This window comes from Herpailurus yagouaroundi, unplaced genomic scaffold (genome assembly GCF_014898765.1).
Source record: "Herpailurus yagouaroundi ecotype Mexico unplaced genomic scaffold, PumYag 142, whole genome shotgun sequence".
In the NCBI taxonomy this organism is placed as follows: Eukaryota; Metazoa; Chordata; class Mammalia; order Carnivora; family Felidae; genus Herpailurus; species Herpailurus yagouaroundi.
Window position 1 is genome coordinate 28,378,197 of NW_024412397.1, and position 12,955 is coordinate 28,391,151.

General features: G+C 43.2%; 1 protein-coding gene and 1 pseudogene across 2 annotated transcripts in view; both read left to right on the forward strand.

Moving 5' to 3' along the window:
- The window catches only part of PSTPIP2 (proline-serine-threonine phosphatase interacting protein 2), an 80,865-nt gene that overhangs the window by 10,418 nt on the left and 57,492 nt on the right, over nt 1-12,955 (forward strand). The gene's annotated exons all lie outside the window — the stretch shown is intronic.
- On the forward strand, nt 2,782-4,415 carry LOC121032980 (26S proteasome regulatory subunit 4-like; annotated as a pseudogene).

Genomic DNA, 12,955 nt, shown 5'->3' on the forward strand with positions numbered 1-12,955 from the left:
TATATTATATTATATTATATTATATTATATTATATTATATTATATTAATTTCCCAACATAGTAATACATATTAACTTACATTCCATTGTGTGTGTATATAGCACATGTTGCTTATCTGTTCACCTGTAGATGGACACTTGGGTCGCTTCCACATTTCAGCTCTTGTGAATAATGCTGCTATGAACACGGGTGTACAAATATGTCTTCAGGACCCTGCTTTCAGTTCTTTTGGGTATGTGCTCAGAGGTTTAGTTGCTAGATCATATGGTAACTCTATTTTTAATTTTTTGAAGAACTGCCATATGTTTGCAACAGCAGCTGCACCATTTTACATTCCCACCAGCAGTGTGGAAGGGTTCCGGTTTTCCCACGTCATCATCAACACCTTGTTGTTTTCTGTTTTTTTTTGATAGTAGCCATCCTAAGGGTATGAGGTGATACTGTAGTTTCATTTTGCAATTTCCTAATGGTTAGTGACGTGGAGAATCTTTTCATGGGCTTGTTGGCCATTCGTATATCTTCTTTGGAGAAGTGTCTATTTAAGTCCTTTGCCCACTTTTGAATCAGGTTGTTTGGTTATCTTTTGTTGTTGTTGAGTTATCTGTATATTTTCTGGATATTAACCTTTTTATTTTTATCAGATATGTAAGTTGCAAATATTTTCTCCCATTCTGCGGGTTGCCTTTTTACTCTGTTGTTAGTGTCTTTTGCTGCACAAAATTTTAAAATATTTAAAATATTAAAATATTTAAAAGTCCAATTTGTTTTTTCTTTTGTCACCTGTGCCTTTGGTGTCCTATCTAAGAAGTCATTGCCAAATCCAGTGTCATGAAGTTTTTGCCCCATGTTTTCTTTTAAGAGTTTTATTGTTTTAGGTCTTACATTTAGGTCCTTAATCCATATTGAGTTAATTTTTTTTTTAAATTTTTTTTTCAACATTTATTTATTTTTGGGACAGAGAGAGACACAGCATGAACAGGGGAGGGGCAGAGAGAGAGGGAGACACAGAATCGGAAACAGGCTCCAGGCTCTGAGCCATCAGCCCAGAGCCCGACGCGGGGCTCGAACCCACGGACCGCGAGATCGTGACCTGGCTGAAGTCGGACGCTTAACCGACTGCGCCACCCAGGCGCCCCTAGTTAATTTTTTTGTATTTGGTATTAAGTAGGTGTCTAACTTCATTTTTTTGCATGTGGGTATCCAGTTTTCCCAGTACCATTTGTTGAAAAGACCATCCTTTTCCCATTGAATGGTCTTGGCCCCCTTGTCCAATGTTATTTGACCATGTATGAACAGCTTTATTTCTGTTCTATTCTGTGGGCCTGTCTTAATGCCAGTACCACACTGTTTTGGCTACTGTGGCTTTTGTAGTAAGTTTTGAATTCAAGAAGTGTGAGTCCCTCAGTTATGTTCTTCCTTTTCAAGATTGTTTTAGCTATTCAGGGTCCTTTGAGATTCCATATGGATTTTAAGATGGGCTTAGAATTTCTATTTCTGCAAATTGAAATCAGAGACTCTTTTTAAAAAATTCTCCAGCATACTAGGTATTTTTTAAAAGTCCTCTATACCCCCATCCTCCTCTGGAGACCCCCTTTTTGGAGCCCTCTGTCCTCTGTCCCAGTCAGGCCTGCTGCACAACTGTCATCCTGGGCTTTCCTTCAGTGCTCTCTTGAGTTGGAGCCACTGTTTTCCAGGTCCTATGTCACTTAGAGAGCTCTCAAAACATAAATGAGTTCATATCCTTCCCCTGCTTGAATTCTTCCAGTGGCCTCTTGTGGTACTCAGAGTCTAAAAGTCTGACCATGGCCTACACAGGTCTGCCAGCCCCAGACTAGCCTGCCCCTCTGCACGTATCACTTACCTTCTCTTGCTCACCTACTCTACTGTGGCACTTCTAGGTCCGTTACCAAATGATGAATTATTGTTTCTGACTAGCCAATTTGCTTGCCCCACCTGCCTGTTCCTATGGCATCCTGTGCCCATAAGACAATCCATAATACTGTAACTACCTCTTTAATGTCTGATTCCCATGACCATAAGCTCCATGTGATGTGTCTGACTTGTTCAGAACCATATTCCCCCACATCTAACATGGTGCCTGGCTTGTAGCAGACACTCAGCAAATGAGCTGACTCATCCAAGCTGATGCTCTGTCTTCACATTCCCTTTGGTGAGAAGTGTTATTCTAGGCTTCTAAAGAGCCTGTCCTACTATGACTGGTGGGGTCATCTTGTGCTTGGGAGAATGCTGTTGTCAAGGATGGGCTCTGGCTGTACTGGACGCCTTATGCCCAAGGAAGGGCACAGAGCAAGGTCCACACACTAAGTGCTGACCACATGGTGAGAGACCCTGTGACCAATAGAGAAAACACAACACTGGTTAGAGAGAGGAGCATTCCGGTTCGAGCGACCAAAGCAAGATGGGTCAGAGTGGTGATCATGGCCCTGGAGGTGACAAGAAAAATGACAAGGAAAAGAAAAAGAAATACAAACCTCCCGTACTGACTAGAGTGGGGAAAAAGAAGAAGAAAACAAAGGGACCAGTTGCTGCCAGGGAGCTGCCACTGGTGACATGTCACACTCAGTGCTGGTTAAAACTACTGAAGTTATGGGGCACCTGGGTGGCTCAGTCGGTTAAGCGTCTGACTTCGGCTCAGGTCACGATCTCGTGGTCCGGGAGTTCGAGCCTTGCGTCGGGCTCTGGGCTGATGGCTCAGAGTCTGGAACCTGCTTCCGATTCTGTGTCTCCCTCTCTCTCTGCCCCTCCCCTGTTCATGCTCTGTCTCTCCCTGTCTCAAAAATTAAAAAATAAACGTTAAAAAAAATTAAAAAAAAATTACTGAAGTTAGGGTTAAAGACTCTCTTCTCATGGAGGATGAATTCATTAGAAATCAGGAACAAATGAAGACTTTAGAAGAAAAGCAAGAGGAGGAAAGATCAAAGGTGGATGACTGGGGGGACCCCAATGTTGGTAGGAACGTTGGAAGAGATCACTGTATCTACATCTGTGGGCTCAGAACGCTATGTCAGTATTCTTTCCTTGGTGGACAAAGATCTGCTGGAACCAGGCTGCACGGTCCTGCTCAACCACAAGGTACATGCTGTCATAGGGGTGGCTCATGGATGACACGGATCCCTTGGTCACAGTGATGAAGGTGGAAAAGGCCCCCCAGGAAACCTATGCTGTTATTGGGGGTTGGACAACCAAATCCAGGAAATTAAGGTATCTGGGGAGCTTCCTCTCACACATCCTGAATATTATGAAGAGATGGATATAAAGCCCCCAAAGGGGGTCATTCTCTATGGTCCGCCTGGCACAGGTAAAACCTTATTAGCCAAAGCAGTAGCAAACCAAACCTCAGCCACTTTCTTAATAGTGGTTGACTCTGAACTTAATCAGAAGGTGATGGGCCCAAACTCGTTCAGGAATTGTTTCTAGCTGTGGAAGAACATGCACCATCCATGGTGTTTATTGATGAAATCGTTGCCATTGGAACAAAAAGATATGACTCAAGTTCTGGTAGTGAGAGAGAAATTCAATGAACAATGTTGGAACTGTTGAACCAGTTGGATGGATTTGAATCAAGAGGTGATGTAAAAGTTACCATGGCCACATACTGAATAGAAACTTTGGATCCAGTGCTTATCAGATCAGGCTGCATTGATGGGAAAATTGAGTTCCCCTGCCTGATGAAAAGACTAGGAAGTGCATCTTTCAGATCCACACAAGCAGGATGATGCCAGACTTTGATCATGGCTAAAGATGACCTCTCTGGGGCCGACATTAAGGCAATCAGTAGAGAAGCTGGTGTGATGGCCTTGAGAGAACAGAGAATGAAAGTAACAAATGAAGACTTCAAAAAGTCTAAAGAAAATGTTCTTCATAAAAAACAAGAAGGCACCCCTGCAAGGGCTCTACCTGTAGCGACCACATTTGCCTTCAAGGAAATGGTTGGGAGTGTCCCGACTCCTCGGAAGGATGAGGCAGGGGAAGGTACCCAGAGGAACCCATGTTCCAGTTGATCTTTCTTAACAAAACTTCCTGTGTACATTTTTGAGGGTGATGTGGATATAGGATGCCCACTGGGTTGCTTTCATCTGTTGGCCATGTGCAGTGCTCTGCCCCCAATAAAGCGAGCTCCTTCTCAGGTAAAAAAAAAAAAAAAAAAAAAAAAAAGAGAGCGCGCATTCTTCCCTAGTCATCACACCATCTCAGGCAATTCAGCTTAACAACTATCTGTGAAGTCCTGAGCAGCAGCCTTGTGGTAGCTGCTGTGGGTCACAGAGTGACATGAGACACCTCACCTTCTAGAGACTGTTATCTACTCAGTGAGTTCAGTCTCCTGTGCTATTTAAAGACAACAGTTTTTTAATATTAACATAATAAAATTAAGGACATTAAAAATGTATTATCGGGGCGCCTGGGTGGCTCAGTTGGTTAAGCGTCCTTCTTCGGCTCAGGTCATGAGCTCATGCTTGTGGGTTTGAGCCCTGCGTCGGGCTCTGTGCTGACAGCTCAGAGCCTGGAGCCTGCTTCAGATTCTGTGTCTCCCTCTCCCTCTACCACTTCCCTGCTCATGCTCTGTCTCTCTATCTCTCAAAATAAATAAACGTTAAAAAAAAATTTAAAAAAGTGTATTGTTAGTGATTTGGTACTTTTCCCCATTTTGTCCTCCATGCATAGGTATAATCATACCGTATGTACTATTTTGTATTCTACTGTTTCCGCATAATAAATAAAATATAAATATAAGAAAGTATCAAAAGTTTATCTATTGCTATCTACTTTTCTCAACAATCATTTAAAAAATATTATAATTGATGAAACTGTCTTCTTGCTGTTTGACATTTATATAATTTCTGAAGTTGTCTATAATAAATAATGTGCTGCACATCTTCATTTATTTAGGATATTTAAAAATTGGAATCTTTGGGGCATCTGGGTGGCTCAGTCAGTTGAGCCTCCAACTTCAGCTCAGGTCATTTCAGTTTGTGAGTTTAAGCCCCGTGTCTGGCTCTATGCCGACAGCTTGGAGCCTAGAGCCTGCTTTGGATTCTGTGTCTCCCCCCTCTCTGCACCTCCCCCACTTGCGTTTTCTCTCTCTCTCTCTCTCTCTCTCTCACGAATAAATAAACATTAACAATTTTTTAAAGAAGTAATTAAAAAATGGAATCTTTAAATATCTGTTTCTGGAAATTCATGAAGGAACTTGTCACTGCTCAACTGTTTTACTATGTTTCTCTGATGAGATCACTCCCTCTCTTTCCATGGTGTTAATTTCATACCTTTTCCACGCTACTCAGACCTCTACTTCCTTCCCATATGCTCACTCTGTTTTGATGATCTTGCTTCCTACTCCGTGGAGAAGCCAGACACCAGCTGGTGAAAGCTCATTTACCTTCTGTATAAATGGGATTAGGTTTGGCCATGAGTAACAGAAAACCCAGAACAACAGTGGCCTAGACAAGGGCACTGTTTATTTCTATCTCACATACACAGAGTCCCTAGCCAGAGCTAGGCATGACCAGAAACGATACCCCTGCCTCCTTACTCCAGCAGTTCCTGGTTCAATGCCTGATACATAATGGATTTGACGTAGGCAGGGTGGGCCCCAGGACCCAGAGGGGGTCACACAGGACCAGCCAAGAGGGTCATTGGTTTTGTGCAGGACAGAAAATCAGCACCTGGTTGGCTTAGTTGCAAGAGCATGAAACTGTTGATCTTGAGGTCATGAGTTCGAGCCCCATGTTGGGTGTAGAGATTACTATAAAAAAAAAGAAAAGAAAAGAAAAGAAAAGAAAAAAAAATCAAACATGAACCTGAAGGAAGTGAAAGCAGAGTTTGTTGAATACTGTCAGTGATAGCACATAGCAGATTGAGTGTCTGGGAGACTTGGAAAAGAAAGGAGATGAGTCTCTCCATTGCTCGGGGTTAGGGCTTATATTGGAAATGGTCTCAAGGTACGTGTTCCTTCAGGAATCCAGAGTAGGGTCCCCTCAAAGGCGAGTATCAGGTGAATAATAGGTGCTATTTCTTAAATCACTGAAGGTAGGGAGGACTGATGTCAGCATCGGCAGAGGTTGGTTTGAAGCTAATGTCCTGGGACATGTTTGGGCTCCGGTCCTTCTTAGATGATAAAGTGTTTGGGAGCCTAGGACAAGAATCCAAGAATGATTAACTTTCCTGCCTCTCTCTTGGAGCGGGAACATAGATAGCAGCTTGGTTCATTCAGATGCAAGGTGAAATATAGAACATGAGTAAATGGGGCCTAGCAGAGAAACAGCAGAGACGGAGCCTTTCTAAAAATGGAGCTGCTCTCTTTCCCTGTCTCAGATTCACAGTACTATCTGTTGAATGAAAATAGCGTTCATTTACATTAGGACACTTAAAAACTTTTGGTGTATATATAAAGTGATTTCTTAGAGAGCAGATGTATTCTCAATGTCTCCAATAATATCCCAAGGTACTGGTTCCACTACCTCAGTCATGGCCAGTGTGGTTTCTTCCCTGCCCATTTAATAAGCAAAAACAGGTGCCTCATTAAACTTGCACTTGTGTTTTTATCACCAGGGAGAGTGAACCTTTGTTTACTTCCATGTTCTATTTCCTCTTTTATGAATTTTTTTGTTTCTTTCCTTGTGCTTTGCTTATGAATCTACGTAAGCTGTAAAAAATGATAAAGGTATTGTTTGTTATTTACTACAAATATTTGAAAGCACATTCTCACATCTACATACGTATGTGTATACATATGTGTGTTGTGCATGTGATTCACATCTTCTGGCCTCCAGTAAATACCGTGTGCAGTAGTGAGGGCGGTCCTGAGGCACTCAAGCCTCTGTGTCGGACATTCTTGGGTTGGAATCCCAGCCCTGCTCCTTTTAAGCTGAGGGATATGCCTTGTTCAAGTTACTCAACTTTCCTAAGCTTCGTATTCTCCTCTGTAAAATGATCATTATACTTAAAATGTATACATATTTTGAAAATGCTTTATACAGTCAAGTGTGTTGAGCTAATCTTTTGTGATTTCATCTATTATGTACCAAAGTTTAAAAACTTCTCCCCATGCTTGATAAACATTTAATTATTTTTCTTTGAACTTTTCTATGGTTAAAGTTTTACTCAATAGTTAATTGTCTTTTTGGATGAGTCCCAGGTGTTCTGACATTTGCAGAAGCCAGAGAGATCTGTGTGACCTCTAAAGTCAGGAGAAGATTGACTCCTGCCCTCAGTGGGCCTACGCTCTTGTCAGGGGGCAAACACACATGTATGATCCCGATGGGAAATAGGCTGACCTACTCTCCTCACGCTAAGAGGTGTGGGTTAGCAGAGTAGGATTATGGAGTAGGCCCAGCTGGGTGGGTGCCATGGGCCACCAGTCACTAAAAAGCGCTAAGATAGCCCTGGGCATGTGATAACATGGGAAAAATCTGTGTTTCCAGAACACCTCAAGGGAGGGTAAGGCTTGGCACAGGGCTGGAAGGAATACTTAAATAGGCTGCTTAGGGTAGGGGGACCGAGCCTCTGCCCCTACCTGCAGGCCCTGCTTGAATGACAACAGTTGACAGATTGATGTCCTCTGACAGGCTGGAGCCTGGTTTCGGGCTTAGTTTTGCGGGGTGATGGATGCAAGAGGAAACACTGTATGGTCACTGTAGTCTTTCCTCTCCACTCTTGCCTTACAGGGCTGATCCGATTCTACTCCAATTTGAACACTAGGTTTTCTATTTAAAGAATAGCTGCTTGAGGTGACAGGTCCATAAAGGGCCACAAATGTCTGAAAACCCTAGAAATACAGTCCCTTTACTGCTCCAGGCCTTGGTTGCCCTGCCTCTTGGAAACTGCTCTGAGGATATACTCTTTTAAAAAAAATTTTGTTTTTCAACGTTTATTTATTTTGGGGACAGAGAGAGACAGAGCATGAACGGGGGAGGGGCAGAGAGAGAGGGAGACACAGAATCGGAAACAGGCTCCAGGCTCTGAGCCATCAGCCCAGAGCCCGACGCGGGGCTCGAACTCACGGACCGTGAGATCGTGACCTGAGCCGAAGTCGGACGCTCAACCGACCGAGCCACCCAGGCGCCCCTAAAAAAAATTTTTTTTAATGTTTATTTATTTTTTGAGAGAGAGAAAGAGAGACAGAGAGACAGAGCGTGATTGGAGGAGGGGCAGAGAGAGAGGGAGACACAGAATCCGAAGCAGGCTCCAGGCTCTGAGCTGTCAGCACAGAGCCTGATGTGGGGCTTGAACCCACAAACCATGAGATCATGACCTGAGCTGAAGTTGGACGCTTAACCGACTGAGCCACCCAGGCACCCTGGGATATACTCTTGTTTATCAAACACGGGCACTAAACTTTCTCCCTCCCAAGACAGCCAGGTCTTGAACAAGGGGTCCAAAAAGACCTTGGTTCTCTGGGATAAAAAGTATTTCTCTAGGCCTTTGTCAGCACTTCTACTGATGGTCAGGTCTGGAGATCTGAACAGTTGACCAGTCCTGTGGGTTGTCCCCAGCTCAGCCTTCATCCAACTGTCCTATGCTAGCACCTACCTGTTTAATCAGGATTCCCATGTAATTCCTGCCAGAAGAGTGGTTGGCTTTGATTTTGACCAGCTGTTGTTTAGGGCCATCATCTTGGCCGGCAGGCTTCTCCCTGGCTGACACCAGCTGTATTTCCCTTTCCTGGGCTGAGTCGGTGGAGAGTCTTTATACGAGAGACCGTGGTGTTCTCCTAGATATCCTTAGCTCTGAGTCAAAGGCAGCAAATACGATGCAAATCAAGGCACCTGCCATTGAGCCATGTGGCCACTTCTGCAGACACTGAACTGAAGGGCCCCAGGACCCAAGGGCTTGGGTCAGCAAGCCAGAAGCCTGTCTGCTCTCCAGGGCAAAGAAACGAGTCCTGTGGACGGGGTTACAGATAGGGAAGCTGGAAAGACCAGGGGGCTCAAGAGAGGCTGAAGGTACAAGACCGCAACTATTCAGATGGAATTGTGGTCGATTCCATGGGAACCCAGGAAGTGGGGAGGGAGAGGCCACCAGCTAAGGGCAGCTGCAGTCCTCCCGGCCACGGCTCCGTATGGTTTGGGATCTACATCCGACACTACCTCAGACTAAGCGAGTGCCTTGCCCAAAGCCACTCAGCTAACCGCTCTGAACTTGAGCTTCCTGTTTTGCAATGAGGACAATACTGTCTGGGCAGCCCAAAACTAGGACCATTCTGTGTCTCAGATGAGAAGATAGATTATAGTTGTGTTAAAGACGTGGAGCTGTTGGTAATGCATTTGTATATCGATATTGTAGCGCTTTGCTTTTTTTTTTTTTGCAGTTAATTTTAAAAATTGAGATAATTCATGAAAATGGGTGGAAATAACTTTAAAATTTTTAAGGAATTGTTAGAACAAGTGAAATATAGTCCCTAATCCCTAAAAATTGTCATTTACAGCAAGCAGCAAGAAAGGTATTTGTAATACATTACTTTAGAAAAAGTTACTACCAATTCGTAAAATAAGACCTCCTCATTTTTTTTTTAAGTTTATTTATTTATTTTGAGAGAGAAAGAAAGCATGAGTGGGGGAAGGGCAGAGAGAGAGAGGGAAAGAGAGAGAATCCAGGATAATCTCTCCATTTCAGGGTCCTTAATGTAATGACATCTGGGAAGTCCCTTTTGCCATGTGAGGTAATGTGTTTACAAGCTCCAGGGATTCTGACTTGGATTTCTTTGGGGGCGGGCCCCTATGTTCTGCCTAGAACATAGGGTGATTGGATAGTCACTCCATGTGTTTGGGGGACAGAGTGATCACTGGGGGCTTCTCTGGAAAGATGACATTTGAGCTGAGATGTGAAGGGTAAGGTCCAGCCAGCCTCCTGGAGCGCTGAGGGAAGGGGGAGACAAAGCGGCGAGGCTGGAAAGGGCCTGGCGTGTTTGAAGAACAGAAAGATCAGTGTGGCTTCAGCAGGAAGCAGGCCGGATTGCTGGGAATCAGTTTGACAAAAGCCAATTTGCTGAAATGATCAAGTCACTAAAGTCCTGCTTCTAGTAATTACCTAGAAAGCTAAAGCATGCTGTGTTATCGAGGGTAATTTCAAGAATCTTTAAAATTAATAGGTTTTATTATTTAGTGCAGTTTTAGGTTTACAGAAAAATTGAACAAAAGTACAGAGTTCCCATATTGCTCCCTCCCACCCCGGTTTCCCCCTCTATTAATATCTTGCATTAGTGTGGTACATTTGCTACTCTTGCTGTACCAATATGGATGCATTATTATTAGCTAAAGTGCATAGTTTATGTTAAGGTTCACTGTGTTTTATAGGTTTTGACAAATGCATTATGTCATCTATCCTCCATCATAGTATCATACAGAATTGTTCCACTGACTTGAAGAACCCCCTGTTCATCCTTCCATCCCTCCTTCTGAACCCCTGACAACCACTGACCTCTTTGTTGTCTCCAGTTTTGCTTTTTCCAGAATGTCATGTAGTTGGAATCATACAGTATGTGGCCTTTTCAGATTGGCTTCTTTCCCTTAGCAGTATGTGTTAAAGATTCTCTCATGTCTTTTTGTGGCTGGATGCCTCACTTCCTCCTATTGCTGAATAATATTCCCTGGTGTGGATGTACCACAATTTGTTTATCCACCTGCCTACTGAAGGACATCTTGGTTGCTTCCAATTTGGCGCAGTTAAGAATAAAGCTGGTATAGGGGCCCCTGGGTGGCTCAGTCGGTTGAGCGACCGACTTCGGCTCAGGTCATGATCTCACGGTTTGTGAGTTCGAGCCCCGCGTCTGGCTCTGTGCTGACGGCTCGGAGCGTGGAGCCTGCTTCGGATTCTGTGTCTCCCTCTCTCTCTGCCCCTCTCCGACTCACGCTCTGTCTCTCTCTGTCTCAGAAATAAATAAACATTTAAAAAAAAAAAAAAGAATAAAGCTGGTATAGGGGCACCTGGGTGGCTCAGTTGGTTGAGCGTCCAACTTCAGCTCAGGTCATGATCTCACAGCTTGAGGGTTCCAGCCCTGTGTCGGGTTCTGTGCTGAACTCAGAGCTCGGAGCCTGCTTTGGATTCTGTGTCTCCCCCTCTCTCTGTCCCTCCCCTGCTCGTGCACTGTCTCTCTCTGTCTCTCAAAAATAAATATTAAAAAAATTTAAAGAATAAGGTTGGTATATACATTCATATGTAGGTTTGTATGGACACAAGTTTTCAGCTCACTTTAGTTAAAATATGGTTTCAATGAATCAGATTAATTGGTCTAGTTCAGCTGAATGTCATTTTAACCTGTGTTATTTCACATCTAAGGTGCCTGAGTGTCCTCTGTGCTCAAAATTCATGCAAAATGCTCCTTGGATTAGGCTGGGTAAGAAATCAGTGAGTTAGAGGGGAAAAGTCAGTGGACTTAGGAGAATGTGTATTGGAAGAAATACTTGATATTGCTTCTAGAATTCTGACATTTAAGACATGTGTTAAATCTGAAATTTGAATATGTAAGACCTTCTCATTCCCAAAAGTCATGGACCCGAAGTGCAGAAAATCCAAAACATACTGAACTTGAGCAGGCCTAGTGACATTGCAGTGGTGAAGCCAAAGATAAACTAAAAGTAAAACTTAACCAAATCTAAATAAAAACTTTGAGGAAAAAGCCCTCAAAGACAACACAAATTGTCATCAATTTTACAGAGTCTCTAGGAACAAGTAGAAACAAGAGTCACATATTTCCGGGGTCAGGGAAGGCTGAATCACTGAGAGATAGAGGATGAGTAATTTCTGGACTACAAAGAATCATTACTTGGTATTATCCCTACAAACAAAGTTAATCATCCTGATGGGCACATTTGGAGATCATTGCATTTATTTGCATATTTTTGGTTGGGTAACATTTTTTTTGCATTTATGTACTTCTGTTCATGTTAAGAATATAATGATCAGTCAAATTGTAACCTAAGCCTCCATTCCTTCATTTGTAAAACGATGGAAATGAATTATGTGATTTAGCTCTAAGATGCTCTCAAATACAGTAGCATTCTAAGGCTAGAATACTGTGGGGAAATAAATAGACTCTTTGACTACCTAGAATGTTTAGGACATGGGGTATTCTGCTTAATTCCACTTTCCAATCAATTGATAATTAACCCCGATTCGTTTTTGGTTTGAAATTTGTTAGAAATTATAAATCCACATCTTGGCAAATCCACATCCAGAGCACGTAAGGGATTTTTTTTGAGGATTCTTCTGATTTAGGTGCTGGGGTTTCAGAAATGGAGACGGAGAACATGAAAGATACTGAATAGGAATGAATGCACTTTGTTCTCATCAACATCACACAGTTTATATTAGTTTGCAGTTTCTTGGCTTTAGATAAATTGTCATGGAAGAAATCCAGTCAGTTGACTATCTGGGGTCTGAGATACGGCGTCCAGTGAGCGGCTGTGAAATGCATCCCAGACATTACTGCTGCAGGGATGTGGCTGCTTAAGAGGCTTCACAGTTATGTAGTGTCTTAAGACTTTGAGATTTATTCTTGTTTGCGTATTTGGTTTGCCTAGTAGGTGAACCAGAGGATAATAGATAGAGACTAAAAGCCTTCAAAATTGTATTTCAGTGGGGATGTGACATGAAGGGTGTCAGAGGCTGGAGGGAATTTTTATGGACTGGACTCCAACTTCCCACGGGGAGCAAGAGGGAATACAAGTCAGCTAGAGTAGTGACTGGATATTTCCCTGGGCTTGACCTACTTTGGTTTCCTGACTTAGTTCTCTTATTTGCTTTGACGGTGGTGGTAGTTCGTTGGGTATTTGATCTGGCTGGCTTTCTTGGCTCTGCTGGCTGGACTGCTGGGGTTTAGAGAAATACTGTCCTGTTCCCTTGGTCCCCTATCTGAGGACCTACTTCAAATTTTAGGTATAACCGCTTCCTGGCACTTGCTGGCTTTTCCAGGCCTGTGCAGTGTCTTGGGCATGTC